Raw genomic sequence first — 18,323 nt, forward strand, 5'->3', positions numbered from 1 at the left:
TTTGCAAGTTTGAGACTAAATCATCACATTCCATGCAAGTTAGGGTACTTGGGGTGCTATTACCTCTTTACTAAAAGTTCAGAACTGAGTCCTGTTGGTCCGGGCATATTAATCCTACCATTTTGGTCTCACGAAGTCAAACGGTTCGACGCCGTTTTAATCAGTTGAGGAACTCGGTTGTCCCGCCGAAAAGGCAGGTGGATTGCAGCCAAAAGTGTTTAAAGAGTATAAATGTTGTTTCTGTCGGTTTCTGTTGCATACTCAGGCCCTGTTTGGTTCATAAGTCTTAGGACTTTTTCTAGTCCCAACTAAAAAGTCTCTAGTCTCTAAAAAGTCCCTCCTTGTTTGTTTTCAGAGACTAAAAAGTCCCTAATCCCTTCCTAGAGGTTATTAAATGACCATGTTACCCCTAGTATATAGAAAAATAATAATCAAACAACACCATGGGGTGGCGGGCCATTGAATGCATGGAGGGGCATTGTTGGAAAAGTCTCAAAAAGTCCCAAAAAAGACTCTCCTTGAGAGTCTTCTTCATTTAGTCCCAAATGCCTAGTTTAGTTCCTAAAAAGTCCTTCCCGTTTGGTAAAAAAGTCTTTAAGAGGGATTTTTTCTAGTCCCTACACAAAAAAGTCCCTGAAAACAAACACCCCCTCAGAAGAAGGCAGTCAAAAATGTGGAGTACTGTTGCAGTATATTCGTAACTTGGATCTTCAGAAAAAAGCAGGTTCCACGTTTCTGTTGGGTCTTAGTAGTAAGCATGCCACGTATTCTTGTTGACCGAGCTACTCGTTTCTACAGTACAATGAGAAGCAATCGGATATCTGTCATCGGGACTTGGCCGTAGCTGCCCATGAGCAATCATATTCTGCTCCAAATGGCGCCAACAGGTTGCATGTGCTATGAGTACTCTACCATCCAGTCATTATGTAGGTGCCGGTTTTTAGCTTAGAAATTCGAGTGTGTTTCCTATTTATTTCTGTTGCTATCGATGGTCGTCCGACTCCTGAACAGTGAGTTGAAGAACGACGCTTTCTTCTCTCTGATCCAATCTCAAATTGATGCCTTATTTGCCTCACTTGAAAGTTGAGTCATCTATTTTAAAACGGAGGGAGTAGCAGCCTAGCAGGTAACATATCTATGTGCTTAACAACTTTTTGTCTCATGTCTGTTATGGGAGCTCATGTGGCTATGGGTAACCTCTTCACAATCGTTGATGAGGACCATTACAAGTGCTTGTTCAACGGATAAATGTCGATCAAGATGTCACTCAGCGGAATATTGCAGGTCAACAAAACACCGGCGGTTACAGACCTGCCGGAAGGTCTATCTATTATGCTTCCCCACTAGGTTTTTTCTGCCTATTTTACTACCTGTTCTTATCTGTAAAACTTGGTCATAACAATCGTCCTTCTAGCAAGTTGAAATATGTGTCTCGCACTACTCTATGTCTTGGAAACACGAATGCAAATATCATCATGGTTTCAAATCCTTCCAGAGGGAAGTATCAAGCCGTACCACGATACAAAACACACTCTAAGCATACAAAAAAAGTTCCATAAAATGCACATTACAGAACCTACAGGAAAAATTACAAGTCTCTGATAAGTTCTTTGATAATGGGAATGGCCACGGTTCGCTTGATAAGGCCGTTGCAGATGACGCCCTTCTGACTTCTTGATTGTGGCGATGCTAATAGTGATAGTCCGACCAAGCTATTGCTCCCTTCTCAACAATCTATCTGGCACATCTTGAATTTTGCAGGGAGTTGCCTGATGTTCCCAGCTAATACCAAACCTTCATAAAGAAGGATCATCCTGGAATGGTCGATCTCATCTCCTAACTGTTGTGAAAATAGATCATACAACACATCAGAAAAATCGCTCATGCTGTAGTTGATTTTATTCGTCTTTTTGATATGAGGGTTTCTGCATACGTACTGGCGATAAAGCCTTTGTCCACATCCACTGCCTCACATAATGTAGCGCCAGTATCCCGCTTGAAGCCCATAAAGTCGTTAAAAACAAATTTTTCAGACTGCTCACTGCACTAAACTGAACAATGTGATTTTACTGGCGTGGGCAAGTACCTGTTGCAGACCCAAGGGCCGGTGGTGAGCTTTGGACTATGAACTCGAAAAGGACCACACTGTTGGATATTACCATAGATTGCCGTGTGTCGCCGTCCTATGAACAAACGCAGTTCATCAAACTTCCGCTGGTCTTCAACCTCTCATAAAATGGTAGTGGATGCCAAATGGTCTGCTCGCCTTTCGCAGGAGTAGACACGCTGGGCTTTAGCCGCCCGTGAGTCGGATCACGGGCCGCCCCTCGCTGTCCTGCAGGAGAGCCGACAAAAAAAACCACTGGCGATCTCTGAACCCCCGATTCCAGGAGCCACGAGACGGGCATTTTGTTTGAGGGGGTGGCATTGACTTTCTTCCAGTAAATTCGGTGAATTTTTTAACAGTGCCTCGCGGTAAATAATCAAAAAGCCTTGTCGAGGCCTCGAGGGGGTTTTATATGAGCTGCACCGCGCTTTCGTGGAACAACATGACGGTTTTGACTGAACTCTTTACAGTTACAATTTTGCTAAGTCTCCGTCGACTTAAGACTTCGTTATGTCTTAGTCGATGCTATATTACTTTGATCTTGCACGAAGATTCATAAAAAAAGTCCTTTTCATTTTTCGCACTTTTCTCCACGGAGGTCTCATTCCACGAGAAGTAGGCCGACCAGAGGCATGCGGAGGAGGAAGTCATCGGCACAGGCATTGTGGTAGACGTGGACGCGCAGAAGGCGATGCTTCTATCCTACGCTGCTGCCCGCCAAATCTGATGCGACCGATGGCGGCACCGCGTCCTGCAGGTGGAGAAAGAAGCCATGTTCATGGAGATTGACGCAACGGAGGAGGGATTTGAGCAGGGCACCGGTGACGTCGACAGCTCCGCGTTGGACGCCCCCCGTCGCCACGACACGAAGCTACGTCCGCAATCGCCACCGACTGCAAGGAAAAGTAGACCCTGGGAGGCTACCGTCTCTTGGGTCCCAAGAAGGCCACAACCACCACCTTTTCGGCCCACAGACGATTACTGGCAAGTCACCGGCCTCAAAATGGGGATCAAGCCCCGGCCTCTACATCTAGTGATGCACTCAACCATATTATTAATGCAAAGTTCGAAGGTACAAGACAAACACAGCTGAGGCCGAATGCCTTCCGACTGTACCTCGCCTAGGCTACCACTAATCTTATGACCAAAGACAAAAACAAAGAGAAAATACATAACTTCTGATCAAAGCCTTCAAGAAGGAATTCTCGCACGTGCCTAGATGATGACGAGTCCAGTCGGACGTGGAGCTTAGGATTCTCATCCCAAAATACGAACATCAAGCCACCACCTTCAACAAGGACACGACACAGAGAGTGCGCATGGACATTGCCGCAAATGCTTTTCATCAGAGTGTGTATACTCGATGTAGACGCTTCTACCATCATCACCTGTCCGGCACACGACTCATCGCTAACCAAATGCATCTAGAGGGGAAACTAGGAACTGGCGGCGCCCCAATACTGCCATGCCTCCAGCCGTTGTTGCACCACCTTCGATCTATCAACATGAGGCATGACTTCATCTATCAGGGGAGACGTCGTGTGCAACACTTGCCAGGACCAGGCATGCCTTGTTGCCCCGCATGAGGTGTCACGTAGTAGAAAGGTTCTTGATCACACACAGTAGGTTGATCTTCTAGACCTTACACGGTGTAGAAAGGTGTAGGTGGGTGCAACGTCTACTGAGGGAGTCCTGGATTAGGGGGTGTCCGGGTAGCCGGACTATACCTTCAGCCGGACTCCAGGACTATGAAGATACAAGATTGAAGACTTCGACCGTGTCCGGATGGGACTTTCCTTGGCGTGGAAGGCAAGCTTGGCGATGCGGATAGTCAAGATCTCCTACCATTGTAACCGACTTTGTGTAACCCTAACCCTCTCCGGTGTCTATATAAACCGGAGGGTTTTAGTCCGTAGGACAACTTCATCATACAACAATCATACCATAGGCTAGCTTCTAGGGTTTAGCCTCCTTGATCTCATGGTAGATCTACTCTTGTACTACCCATATCATCAATATTAATCAAGCAGGACGTAGGGTTTTACCTCCATCAAGAGGGCCCGAACCTGGGTAAAACATCGTGTTCCTTGCCTCCTGTTACCATCCGGCCTAGAAGCACAGTTCGGGACCCCTTACCCGAGATCCGCCGGTTTTGACACCGACATTGGTGCTTTCATTGAGAGTTCCTCTATGCCGTCGCAATCAGGAAGGATGCTTCTTCCCGTCTTTAAAGACGACGCCGTTACTAAAGGAGCCTTGGCTGTCGGCCAAACTCTCCGGCTAGGCGGTTTTCTCATGACCACCTGTTCGGCCGTTGCGCCGACGGTGACCTCTCGGGTCATCAAAAGCAATCTTCATGTCAGCTCGGAACTCGTCGAGCAGTTAGATCCAATGGAGCTCTCTTCCGTAAACGAGCTCTTGGATCGCATCGCCGCCTTGGGGGTCACTACGGATTATGACCAGGTTGGGCTTAAACCCGATCTAAGAGAAATTAATTCTCCCCAAGTCACCCATCACGTTGCCATGGTAGAGGCACAGTGCGGCAACTCTTCATCTATCTTAAGGACTAGCTATGTCCGGATTCCCGATCCCTCCAAGCCGGATACCCGCGGAGGGGAGGATGTAACTCAAGACCTGAACTTAGAATCAGGCAACGGGCTAGATTCACCGGACAACATCCAAGAATCCAAACTTCAGAGTTCGTAAACTCCTTGGCCTCTGAGTCTTAGATTGGGTGAAGTTCCGGATTTAATTCCACCCACCCACCCGAACATAAGCGATCTATCCCAAATTAGGCAAAAGCCTGAAGAAACAGTACATCATTACTGGGCAAGGTTCCTCCTGGTTATGAACAGGATAAAGGACTACCGCGAGGAAGACGCAATCTCAATCTTCTGCAATAATTGCACGGACAAGGGAATCCTCAACGCCACAGGTCGTCGTGATCTTACACACTTCGCTGACTTGGCGACCATAGTACAAAAGTACTGTGCAATGGAAAGCGCCTGGAAAACCGAAACTAAATTTTGGGACAATCCGGCCCTGAATAGAAACCTCGTCCAAAATAAAAGGGTGCATCATCATCAGACACCCGGGTTAAAAACCAAAAAACCAAAACCCTCTACAGGGCATGGAACCGTACTGGAGGGATGGCTTAATGGACCCTGTCAAATTCATAGTACAGAGGACGCCACACCAACTCATAGCCTTAGAGCATGTTGGATACTCTGGCAGGTGGCCAAAAGGGGCGAAGATCTCCTAATTCCGGAGGCCGCAGAAAGCCACCTCAGGGACTCCAGTACAGTCTTAACAGTCTTCGAGACTTTCGCATCAAATAATATGCGAAAAAGAACACTCCGCAGCCTCGCCGAATTTTATCAAGAAGCAACAATAAACCCATGGAGTGACATAGCTATTACTTTTAATGCCAGTGATGAACCTAAATTCCGAACAGCTCGAGCACCAGCCACATTGGTACTCAGTCCTATAGTGGACGACTTTCGCCTCACCAAGGTACTCATGGACGGAGGCAGCGGATTGAACCTCATTTATGAGGAAACCCTTCAAAAAATGGAAATAGACTGGAACCGCATTGAGCGAAGCAGCACAACCTTTAGAGGAATAATCCCCAGTCGGGAAGCGCGCTGTACAGGAAAAATCACACTAGATGTGGTGTTCGGCACGCCGGATAATTATAGGTCCGAAGAGGTCACATTCCAAGTGGCCCCGTTCAGTAGCGGACACCACGCTCTGCTGGGGTGGGAAGCGTTTACAATCTTCCAAGCAATACCCCATTATGGGTACATGAAGCTCAAGATGCCCGGGCCGAACGGAATCATCACTCTCGCTAGTGATCCGGACATAGCACTCCGCGCCGAAAACAAGACAACCGCATTGGCCCTTGAGGCACTGTCCGAAGCCCTAGCGGCTGAGGAACTGACTACGCTGCGCTCCACGGTAAACAGGGACGATGTGATACTCGACAAAAGATCCAAGTCCACCTCCTTTAAACCAGCGGATGAAATAGTCAAATTCCAGGTCCATCCAACGGACCCCAATAAAACAGCTTCCATCGGGGCACGATTAAACCCCGATGTAGACGCCGCACTACGAGAATTCCTACGGGAGAACTGGGACATTTTTGCCTGGCACCCTTCAGACATGCCAGGAATCCCACGCAGGCTGGCCGAACACAGCTTAAATATCCTAAAAGGATTCAAACCTGTCAAACAAGCCCTTCGGCGTTTCTCTGAGCCCAAGAGACAGGCAATGGGAGAGGAGCTAGCCAAACTATTGGAGGCCGGATTCATCAGAGACATAAAACATCCGGACTGGCTAGCAAACTTGGTGATGGTACCAAAGAAGGACAAATCCTGGCGCCTGTGCGTTGACTTCAAAGACCTTAACAAGGCTTGCCCAAAAGATCCCTTCCCCCTCCCCCGCATCGATCAAATTATCGACGCCACTGCAGGACACGATTCGTTGTGCTTCCTCGACGCATACTCCGGTTACCATCAAATCAAGATGGCCGAGTCAGACCAAGCCGCAATGGCATTCATCACCCCATACGGCCCATTATGCTTCAACACAATGCCTTTCGGGCTCAAAAACACCGGCGCAACATATCAGCGCATGATTCAGACATGTCTGGCAAACCAGATCGGCAAAACAGTAGAGGCATACGTGGATGATGTGGTCATAAAAACAAGACATGTCGAATCTCTAGTAGACGACTTGAGGCTTACATTTGACAACCTCCGAGCATATGACATCAAGCTAAATCCGGAAAAATGCATTTTCGGCGTTCCAGCCAGAAAGCTCTTGGGCTTCATTGTATCCGGTAGAGGAATCGAAGCAAATCCAGCCAAGATCCGAGCTTTGTCACAATTGGATATCCCAAAGGACCTCAACAAATACAAAAATTAACCGGATGCGTGGCGGCCCTAAGCCGCTTTATCTCCCGTTTGGAAGAAAGGGGCTACCCCTCTATCGCCTCCTTCGGTGCACCGAACACTTCGAGTGGACGGATGCCGCCACGGCCGGACTCGAGGAAATAAAAGCCATATTGGCAACAAACCCTATCCTGGCCGCGCCAAACATCGGCGAACCAATGCTATTGTACATTGCAGCAACCCATCAAGTTGTCAGCGCAGTACTCGTCGTCGAGCGGGAAACGGATGGACACAAATTCCCCCTTCAAAAGCCGGTTTACTATGTGTCCACTGTCCTCACCCCATGCAAATCACGGTACCCACATTATCAAAAGATTGCATATGCGGTATTCATGGCATCCCGGAAGCTACGACACTACTTTCAAGAGTGTTCAATCACAGTAGCATCGGAAGTACCACTCAACGATATTATAAACAACCGTGACACAACGGGCCGGATTGCAAAATGGGCCATTGAGCTCCTCTCGTTCGACATAACTTATAGGCCACGACGAGCTATCAAGTCGCAAGTTTTGGCCGACTTCGTCGTAGAATGGACGGAGGCCGAACTCCCTAAAGAGTACGACACATATTCAAACTAGATCATGCACTTCGACGGTTCCAAAATGGTGGCCGGACTAGGGGCCGGCGTCGTTTTGACGTCCCCCACAGGAGACACAGTTCAATATGTATTCCAGATTATATACACGGACTCCAACAATGCAGCCGAATATGAGGCCCTTTTACATGGTCTCCGGATGGCAGTATCCATGGGCATTCAACGCCTAGAGGTGCGCGGGGATTCGAACCTCGCGATATCCCAAATAAATGGAGACTTCGATGCCAAGGATCCAAAAATGGTAGCTTACCGCAACGTCGTCCTCAAAATGTCAGCTCGGTTTGAGGGGCTTGAATTTCACCATATAGCCCGAGAAAACAATCAGGCGGCAGACGCCCTGGCACGCATCGGCGCAAAACGCGATGCGGTCCCCCCCAATATCTTCCTGGAAAGGCTGTTCAAGCCATCCGTAGTATGGGAAGGGGAACATGGCAATATTAGCCCGGACCCAACCGCACTGTCTGACGCTGAACAATCTGACATAATTGGAGGCTCTACCAATGAAATCACAACCTCAGCCCACATACTAATGGCCGTTATCGCCCCGTGGACAGAACCATTCCTAGCCTACCTTACTAGGCAGGAACTCCCAGAGGACCAAAACGAGGCACGCTGTATAGTGCGGCGATCTAAAGCCTATAAAGTCCATGAGGGAGAACTTTATAAGAAAAGCACTACCGGAGTCCTTCAAAGGTGTATCTCCGAAGAGGAAGGGCGGAACCTGCTGGCTGAAATTCATGCCAGACTCGGTGGCCATCACGCCGCAGCCTGGTCCCTTGCAAGCAAGGCTTTCCGTACAAGCTTTTATTGGCCAACGGCCCGGGCGGACGCTCAGGACTTGGTCCAAAAATGCGTCGGTTGCCAGCTTTTTGCAAACCAAAGCCATATGCCACCCACCGCCCTCCAAACTATCCCCATCACTTGGCCTTTCGCGGTCTGGGGGCTTGACATGGTGGGACCCCTTAAAGGCGGAACCCACAAGAAAAAATACTTACTGGTCATGGTGGATAAGTTCGCCAAATGGATAGAAGCCAAGCCTGTTAAGACGGCCGAATCCGGACCTGTGATAGACTTTATATTCGGGGTTGTACACCGTTATGGCGTCCCCCACAGCATCATCACCGATAACGGCACGAACTTTACGGCCGATGAGGTAAAACTCTGGTGCAAAAACATGGGTATCAAGCTCGATTATGCTTCCATCTATCACCCACAAACTAACGGTCAGGTCGAACGTGCAAATGGTCTCATCATGAGCGGCATCAAACCCAGATTAGTGTGGTCCCTCAAGGAATCTAACACGCACTGGGTAGAGGAGCTCGACTCTATACTCTGGGGGCTGCGGACCACGCCGAATCGCACCACCGGATACACACCATTTTTTATGGTGTACAGCACAGAGGCAGTCTTGCCCTGCGACATAATTCATGACTCACCTCGAGTGTGCATGTATGAAGAAAGGGAAGCCGAGTTCGATTGGAAGGACAGTTTGGACGCCTTAGAGGAGGAGTGCGGCGTGGCAAAAGTCTGTTCCGCATTCTATCAACAGCAGGCTCGAAGATATCAAAGCAGAGAAGTGCGGGCCAAAAACTACAACGTTGGTGAATTAGTTCTACACCTGCCGGACAAGAAAAAGGACAAGCTGAAGCCCAAGTGGGAAGGTCCCTTCATAATCGACCAAGTCCTGACTGGTGGAGCATACCGCCTGCGAGATGCGTCGGATAACCGACTCGAGCCGAACCCATGGAACGCAGCCCGTCTCCGAAGATTCTATGCCTAGCGCCGGACTCTGTGTTTGTCTCCTTCCTCTGTCCATTTTTTTACATTTTCTGTCTTACATTTCTCCCCTTCCCCTCTTTTGTTTTATAGCCCTTAAAGGCTCCTCAAGTGACGTGCTACTCGCGCTCATTAAACCTGGGGGCTTCTTTAACAGAAGCTTATTTACACGGGCTTCACGCCCACCACATGTGTCAAACTTCCGCATGTACCTTTTCTTCACCATTATATGCATCGATATGACTTAAGTTTTGGCCAAGCTGGGTTGCCTGGCTCCTGTGCTTACCCCTACGTTCCCGATTGTTCGGCTAGGTGGTAAAGCGAGCACCTCTACGATTGTTACTGCCGGATCAGCCGAATGTGTACCTCAGACTGGGTGAAGCCGAAAGCTAGCGTTCTTAAGGGAATATTCGGTCGGTGAACTAAAAGATGACCTTTTTTACTCATATATATGCCCCCAGATGATTTTCCTGCGTTTGCAGTCCGGACATGCACTTTAGGGCATGCCTCCCAGAGAAAGGAACCCCTAACGGAACTATTCTCTCTGGAAGATGTTTCTTACTAACCATGTAATATAACATAACTAGTTTGGCACTTGTATGATAAAGCACTAATGACCCCTATGCCTGGTCTCCATGCATACCCCGGTTCTTACATAACCGGTAGGGTATTCAGACACACTCCGGACCGTCAGGTCCTGAGGTTGAAGCGAAAAGGTCGGCAACGACAAACGATCTACAATCCAGCTAGAAGGCATTACACATGTCAATTAAAATTACATAGTCACTCTGACTGATTGTATTCCTCTTCAATACCATCTAACAGGCTGTCTAATTTACAGTCCTGCTGGGAATACTTTACGGCCAATTCTACCTGGCCGTACACTAAGCTTACAGGGATCTCCTTCCCGTCGGCCCCACAGGTCCGACCTCGGCCATGTGGTTTGGGTCAGACTTCGTGTACCGCGTCTTCACCATGGCCCAAGCCTCCCTAGCGCCTTGTCGGTAGGCCGATATCTTCCACAACCGGAAGCGCCGCCGAGCTCCCTTAAGCTTCTTAGAAAGCTCTCCAAGGCCCTCGGGCAGGGAGTGGGAAGGCCATAAGGCTTGGGCAACGCCTCGCATCGCCTGCCGAACTCGCTCGTGCAGTTGCGAGAGCTCGGGAAGAAGGTCACCCGTAGAACCGGGCATCTCCTCTGCAGGACGAACCATTAGCATACCTACAGACATTACTCTGTTAGTCGACTTCCTCGCCGAACTCTTTTCTTTCAAAGATTCGCTTAAGCACTTACTAAATATGCTGCGTCGAAGCCGCTGATTCTCCTTAGTGGAGTCCGACAGCTGGCCACGAACATCTTTAAGTTCAACGTCCAGCTTGGTGTTGGCGTCCTGAAGATCATTCTTCTCCCGCCTCACCCTTGTCAGCATACTCTCACCGGCCTTTAGCCGGCATAAGAGTTGTTGCCTCTCCGGATCCAGTCTGGCGCCATCTGCAATATGATTTGTCAGATTTACACCCACGCCGCACTTCGCAAGATACTAATCTTTCGAAGTGTATCTTACCAGAGGGGGTCTCTTTGGGCTCCCCTGCCGCGGCTAGTGCGGCCTCCAGTTGGGCTTTGCACTCTTCCAGCTCCTGGGACAGTACGGTATTCTTCTCTGTAAGAACCTGCATAACAAATGATCCTTAAATCAGTTACTCTAACTGTTTCAAGTCTCGGGGGCGACTGGTATATATATAATTACTAAAATTTCTTACCCGTATGTCTTTTACATATTGCTCCGTGGCTCTGGCTAGACCATTTTGAGCGGCACGGAGGTACGCATCTCCCGAATTAAAAGCATCTAATGCCTCTTGGGAGAAACAAGCGTCGCGAAGAATTGTCCGGCGACGCCTGTGGTTCATGGCACTCTCCACCTCAGAGTTGGTGGCAGACAACCTGTCCACATCCTCCATCGGAGGAGCGTCCGGTGCGCGCCTGGTGTTCGCCTCCGCCTCCGGACCAGGCTTTGGAGCCTGGCTGGTGGAGGCGCGGTTGGCAGCCTCTCTGGGTATAGTCTGGCGAGGTCTCTTTGTCCTGAAGAGAGCACGAGTGTTAATATACCTCGCAGGTGTAACACTTGGGATAAGGGGGCGTGCCATACCTTTGCGCTGACGCCTCGGTCAGGACTGCACCTCTTTTCTGCCCACGGGGCCCCGCGGCCCCTCGTTGGCTTGCCGCCGCAGGTTCGGCCTCCCGTCTCAAAAACCTCCCCTACAAAGCTCGGTTGTAATCATAAAACTGCAAACACGAGAGGGCGGACACCTATTCGGGGTACTGGGACTTTGATCTCAGCTACCTGGGAGGCCGGGATTAGCCCTGGGTAATCGGCCGTAATGGCCACCAAGGCATTGTCCTTGCTCAATTGATGGAACACTCCATCAATCAGCTCCATAGATATGTCCGGATCCTCTTGAGAGGCCAGGTCGAGGGACCTTCCTGGGTCCTCGGGTTGTGGAGGAGGGCTGTTTATTTCCTTAACAGCCCGGCGCAGTTCCTGCGTTGAAGTCGTTAGACTAAATATTTAACAATGGGAATACAAAACGGATGGGCAAGTAAATGCGGCCGCTTACCCAGCTTGGTGGATTATGCATAGAGAATCCGCCCTGTGGGTTGACGCGGAGAAATTCCTCCTCTTCTCCCTTATACAAAGTGGACAAGATCTTTAGTAGAGCGGCAGCCGAATCCGGCCCCTTACGGGCGTAGCGGGTGGCATCGTCCTCCCCGTTGAAGTCCCACAGGGGGTGGCTTCTATACTGAAGTGGCCGCACCCCCCGCATAATGCATTCGGCCATAACCCCGATCATGGTCAGTCCGGAATGGGCTAACAATCTTATTCGGCCCATCAGGTAAATGATGTCCCTGTCATTTTCCTTCCGAGGGCTCCGTGGACGCCAGCTCAGGCGCTTCTTTAAGGGAGCACTGTCGAACTCAGGGAGGCCGATCCAAATAGGATCCGGCAGCGGGACATCCTCTATATAAAACCATTCCGAAGGCCAGTCTTCGGACGCCTTCTTTGGGGTTCCGGATAGATATCCGGTCCCGGCGATGCGCCACACTTTGGCTCCGCCCACTTGATACATTGACCCCTCCTTAGAGCGGGGCACCAAGTAGAATAACCTCTTCCACAGCACGAAATGAGCCTCAACACCCAAGAATAGCTCACAAAGGGCGACGAAACCCGCGATATGCAATATAGAGGCGGGCGTGAGATTGTGCAGCTGGAGGCCGTAGAACTCCAGAAGACCACGGAGAAATGGATGAATTGGAAATTCAAGTCCTCTTATTAGATAAGGGACGAGGCACACCCGCTCTCCTTTGGAGGGATTGGGGGTGCTCTCCGCTTGCTCTCCACCATTATAGGTGGCGAGTCCAGCTCGGACCGGGACCATTTAGGCCTGAGGGAGAAATCCCTTGGCCTGAAGCGACACTAGCTCACTGTGCGGGATGGAGCACCTCTCCCAGTCTCCAGGTTTAGGTCTGGAAGGGCGAGATGAGGAGCTGTGATGGCTGGCCATGTTGGAATGGACCTTTGCTGGAGGCGCTCTGATGATTATTCGCGGGGAGGAGAAGGTGTGGTTTGGATCTGAATCCCCATCCCATTAAATAGGCGGCTCGTTTATGCGGCTAGGGGTGTGAATGTAAAAACACCCCGACTTTTCGCATTCGTTTGACACGTGGAAGACGACCATTATTGGGCGTGGAAGCCAAGGTGCGCTACATTACGAAAATCAGACATTATTCAACAGGTACACGGAATTTGGAGAAGAACCCGCCTTGCAATGCCGAAGACAATCTGCGCGCCAGACTCATCGTCATTGAAGCCCGGTTCGGGGGCTACTGAGGGAGTCCTGGATTAGGGGGTGTCCGGGTAGCCGGACTATACCTTCAGCTGGACTCCAGGACTATGAAGATACAAGATTGAAGACTTCGACCGTGTCCGGATGGGACTTTCCTTGGCGTGGAAGGCAAGCTTGGCGATGCGGATAGTCAAGATCTCCTACCATTGTAACCGACTTTGTGTAACCCTAACCCTCTCCGGTGTCTATATAAACCGGAGGGTTTTAGTCCGTAGGACAACTTCATCATACAACAATCATACCATAGGCTAGCTTCTAGGATTTAGCCTCCTTGATCTCGTGGTAGATCTACTCTTGTACTACCCATATCATCAATATTAATCAAGCAGGACGTTGGGTTTTACCTCCATCAAGAGGGCCCGAACCTGGGTAAAACATCGTGTTCCTTGCCTCCTGTTACCATCCGGCCTAGACGCACAGTTCGGGACCCCCTACCCGAGATCCGCCGGTTTTGACACCGACATCTACTGTATAGAAAGGTTCTCATTCAACCAAAATAGGGTTCCCCGTGCATGTGTGCATGGTTCTGTCAATGTAAGATGGAGGTTCATGTGTAATCTAAACGATGCGGTGATACTATACCACTCCCACTCACTAATCATCCTCTCTCTCTATCTCCCTCTCTCTCTCTCTCATCCTTAATCATCTAGACCAATGCACACACAACATAAAAGAGTTAGAGTGCGAGTGGAAAAGGCCAGTCAATTAGATGCCTTGCCCATTCTATAGAAAGGTTCTCTTATACACAAAGGAGGGTTCACTCATGTGGGTATGCATGGTTCCGTCAATGTAAAACGGAGGTTCCCTCATGCGGATACACATGGTTGCGAAGGCAATTAGAAGCTGTCATGTCATTATAACACAACATCGCCATCCGGAAACCTTGCCCATTGTAGAAGGGTGTCGGTGGGTGCAACATCCAACATATAGAAAGGTTCTCGATCACATGCAGTAGGTTGATCATCTAGACCTTACACGGTGTAGAAAGGTGTAGGTGGGTGCAACGTGAAAGGTTCTTGTTCAACCAAAATAGGGTTCCCTCGTGTGGGTGTGAATGATTCTATCAATGTAAGATGGAGGTTCCTGTGCACTGTAAACAACGCGGTGATACTATACCACTCCCTCCCTTCCTCCTCTCTCTCTCTCTCGTCCTTAATCATCTAGACCAATGCACATGCAACATAAAAGAGTTAGAGTGCGAGTGGAAAGGCCAGGCAATTAGAAGCGCTGCCCATTCTATAGAAAGGTTCTTGTACACACAAATGAGGGTTCATTCATGTGGGTATGCATGATTCTGTCAATGTAAAACGGAGGTTCCCTCATGCCGGTATACATGGTTGCGAAGGCAATTAGAAGCTGTCATGTCATTACAACACAACATCGTCGTCCGGGAACCTTGCCCGTTGTATAAGGGTGTTGGTGGGTGAAACGTCCATTGTATTGAAAGGTTCTCGTACACAAATGAGGGTTCCCTCGTGCTGGTATGCATGATTCTGTCAATGCAAAACAGAGGTTCCTGTGTAATCAAAATGATGCGGTGATACTATACCGCTCTCTCGCATATCAACAATCCTCGCTCTATGGCGGCCTTTGACATCAGTGTCCGCGGACTGGTCTCCCTGTCCGTGGAAAGATGTCGGAGCAAATTTGAGGGTCAACGTTGAAGATGCCCTTAGTAGGCGTCAAATTTGCCTTGATATTGCACTGCCATGGATGCCACCGACGCACCAGTGAATGCATGCCTCGCAACACATCATGACAATCGTCACACCATCGTCGCAGCATTTCCCCGCATCGGCTGCAGCTTTTCTGGCTTGTTGTCGATTATATTTGATTTAGAATTGTATTTGATTCATGCGCTAATTAGTACCATGACGACAATGTAGAGAGAACACGTGCACACCTTGTGGATCTAGTATTGATTGGGATGAACTCTACTTTTGTGCATCGCAAACTCTTTTCGAATATTACTGGTGTTGTCGTGGTCGTCACGTGGCGCCTTTCGGATAATGGAAATTTCAGTACTGGTTAAGGTGAATTATACATTATCAAAAGAAAATACAATTTGAACCCTTTTAGAAAATAAAAACACCACGTACCTCCATAAGTCTGGACGGCAGTTTCAGCATGGCTTATTCAGAATCGAATTGAGAACCTACAGCGAAGAACAATGAGCCAGCTTCTTTCTGGACAGAATGAGCTTTGTAAGTCTCGGCACATTGCTATATGTATAGGAAGTTATTTTAATGCATATCGCTCGGTAGAGCTAGACTGTATGTAGTACTAAAATACAGGATGCAGCCGCTGCGTTTGCCCTATTTGTGAGTAGTAGAAATCCTACAATCATGTCCCTCGTCGGGAATTAAGCCCCCTTGTAGTAAAAATACAGGATGTATCGTTGCGGTGATACGTTGACAAGTGGTGTACGGTGGAGAAAGGGTTCGCATGCACAAAAAGGAGGACCCCCCTCGTCGCGAATGAAAGGTTCTAACATTGTCATAGGAGTGTTTGTGTGCACTATGGGTCGATCGCTCTCTTCCTCTTTCACCTCAACATCGGATATAATGCTAAAGCAATGAGTAGGAGGCGCGTGTATGGGTTGTTCTCACAATGCATAACCGAGGTTCCATGTGACCTATCGATGTGGACGATTTGGGAGGGGGGGGGGGGCGTTCACCCATAAAATGGTGTCCCAAACCCAACGATCGTGTGCACTTGAAATACAACCGACCATCAGTGTTTAGATTAATTGATCAAATGAGACAGAACAGACTGTTATACTTCATGTGTCATAAAAGTTATTTGATCACAGACATACAAGTTCCGAAGGAATAGCGTGCACAAAAAACACTAGTCTGTTCTCCCTAGCTAAAACAGAGAATGGTATCAAAACACATTCAGTTAAACACTGCAGTTTGCTTGCATCGAGCTTCTGATTCAAGGAAACAAGCATTGCACGGGTACACCTTGTAGTCCACGGCGATCCTGGGTTTGTCGGTGGGGCCAGGGATGACGTTGAAGAGCCACGGCTTCATGTCCTGCCTAATTGAAAACTTGAATTCAGAAGCCTAAAAACCATGGAAGCAAAGTAAAGTATACAGAAATTGTTAAACATGCAGATAGATTCAGTGATCTGTTCTATAATACATATGGAAGATTACTGTTTGAAAATGCCAAAATAGTTTCTGCAATTCATATGGAAAATACAAATGGAAATTGAATGCATCGCTTAATTCTACAATATCCAGTGTTGGCATGTTCCAATTCAGACTACAATTTTGGGGAGTGCATGGCTTAATTCTATAATATAAAAAATGTGCAGATATATTAGTACACAGTAGTGTTGCCACTCTTGGTATTTATAATCCCCTCTAGATCACAACACAATTCTGTTAAAAAATCCTAGAGAATCAATATAGTATCTGGTGAAGGAATAAAAGGCAAACAGTAGGTACGTACTAGTAATCAACTAGACTGAATTGGAATGTCTGTACATATGACTATTACTGAATCTGAAACATGCTCAAACAATAGGTATGTACTAATTAACTAGACTGAATTGGAATGTCTGTACATATGACTATGACTGAATCTGAAACTGAAACATGCTCTCTGTTGAATCTGAAACTGCTGATGCTCTCTACTAATTTCACATATGGCACACTTGACAAAAAATTCAGCAAAAAACATGAGCTGCTGCACTTTGAGGCCTACTGCTACAAGCTAGTATTAATTTCTGAATTTGTACGACAACACAAGATGAGCAGATAGGGAGAGGATGGACCTGAGCTGCTGCTAATGTGATGGAGCTCCTCCTCCTCCTAGGCGAGGAGGACGGCTGCAATTGCTCAGCTTATTCCCTCCAAATCGCGTGTCACTGCTAGACAGGAAGGATACACATACACGTTTTAGATCATTGTTTATCTCCACACGGCTCTACTTGAGTGAGAAACAATCTATATACTATACTCAAATCCAATGAGTGTAAACGCTAGGGCAAAATTACTCCCTCCTAAATGAATCAGTACAAGAATAAGACAGTGTAAAGTTTCTGAGAAAAAAAAGCATTTATGAGAAACAAGACAGTGAACAAGAACAACACACGGTCTATAGATTAGAAGAAGTGAGATGGGGATGAGGTGCTACCTACTGCTGCTGCTGAACCAGGGGAGGGGAGGAAGCAGAATGGTGGCCACGAGAGTGGAAGAGTATAACCACACGTCGTGCACCTGCGCGCCTGCCAAATTGAATAAAAGAGAACGAACAACATCAATCAAACCAAACAAACAGAGGTGAAGAGGGGGAAGAGACCACGTCGTGCCCCTGATTGGTCTGCCGGCGCGTGGCTGCGGGAGCCGTGGCGGATCTGGACCTGCTTGACATGGTGGGTAGGTCGGAGCTCAGGGTGGAGAGACGGTGATGGTGAAGGAAAGGTCGCCGGTGGCTGTGCCTGGAAGGGGACGGCGCACCCAGATGGCAGGGGGCTAAGGATTATAGGGAGAGGGGAGCTGTCGCTGACGAGGGTGAGCCGTCGTGTGGTCTTGCTGCGACGAGGATGTATCTATTCCTCTCTCAGCGTCTCCTATTTTAGGCCTCTCTCCTTTGTGCGAACGAGTTTTACCAGAGGCTGCAAGCGACACCGCCGCTCGTTTTTCCACGCTGTTAGTCACGGGTCTGCTTTCCCACATATTGGCCGGCGCAGTGCTGGTGCCTGGTCACGGGTACGCCCCTGCTCCCATGTATTATCCATGACGATGAAAAACGCTTGTCTGGGCACGGCTGGCCGGCGCAGGGCTGGTACCGATGTCCATCCTGGAACCGTTCGGGCGGAAGGCGGGTGGTCCCTGCTGGACTGCGGCAGCCTAGTGCCTGCGCGGTGCTGCTGTCTTACACGTAACGTGGTCCACCGTTCCCTATAAGAGAAAATAAGCATCAAACGACATATAACAAGAAAATGCAAGAAAATGCAAAAGAGGTAAGAGAATATATA

At 48.7% G+C, this 18,323-nt stretch overlaps 1 pseudogene; it reads left to right on the forward strand.

Moving 5' to 3' along the window:
• The first annotated feature begins 18,136 nt into the window (after positions 1-18,136).
• Positions 18,137-18,323, forward strand: part of LOC119316055 — a 2,106-nt pseudogene continuing 1,919 nt past the window's right edge.

Source organism: Triticum dicoccoides, chromosome 6A (assembly GCF_002162155.2).
Source record: "Triticum dicoccoides isolate Atlit2015 ecotype Zavitan chromosome 6A, WEW_v2.0, whole genome shotgun sequence".
NCBI classification, from domain to species: Eukaryota; Viridiplantae; Streptophyta; class Magnoliopsida; order Poales; family Poaceae; genus Triticum; species Triticum dicoccoides.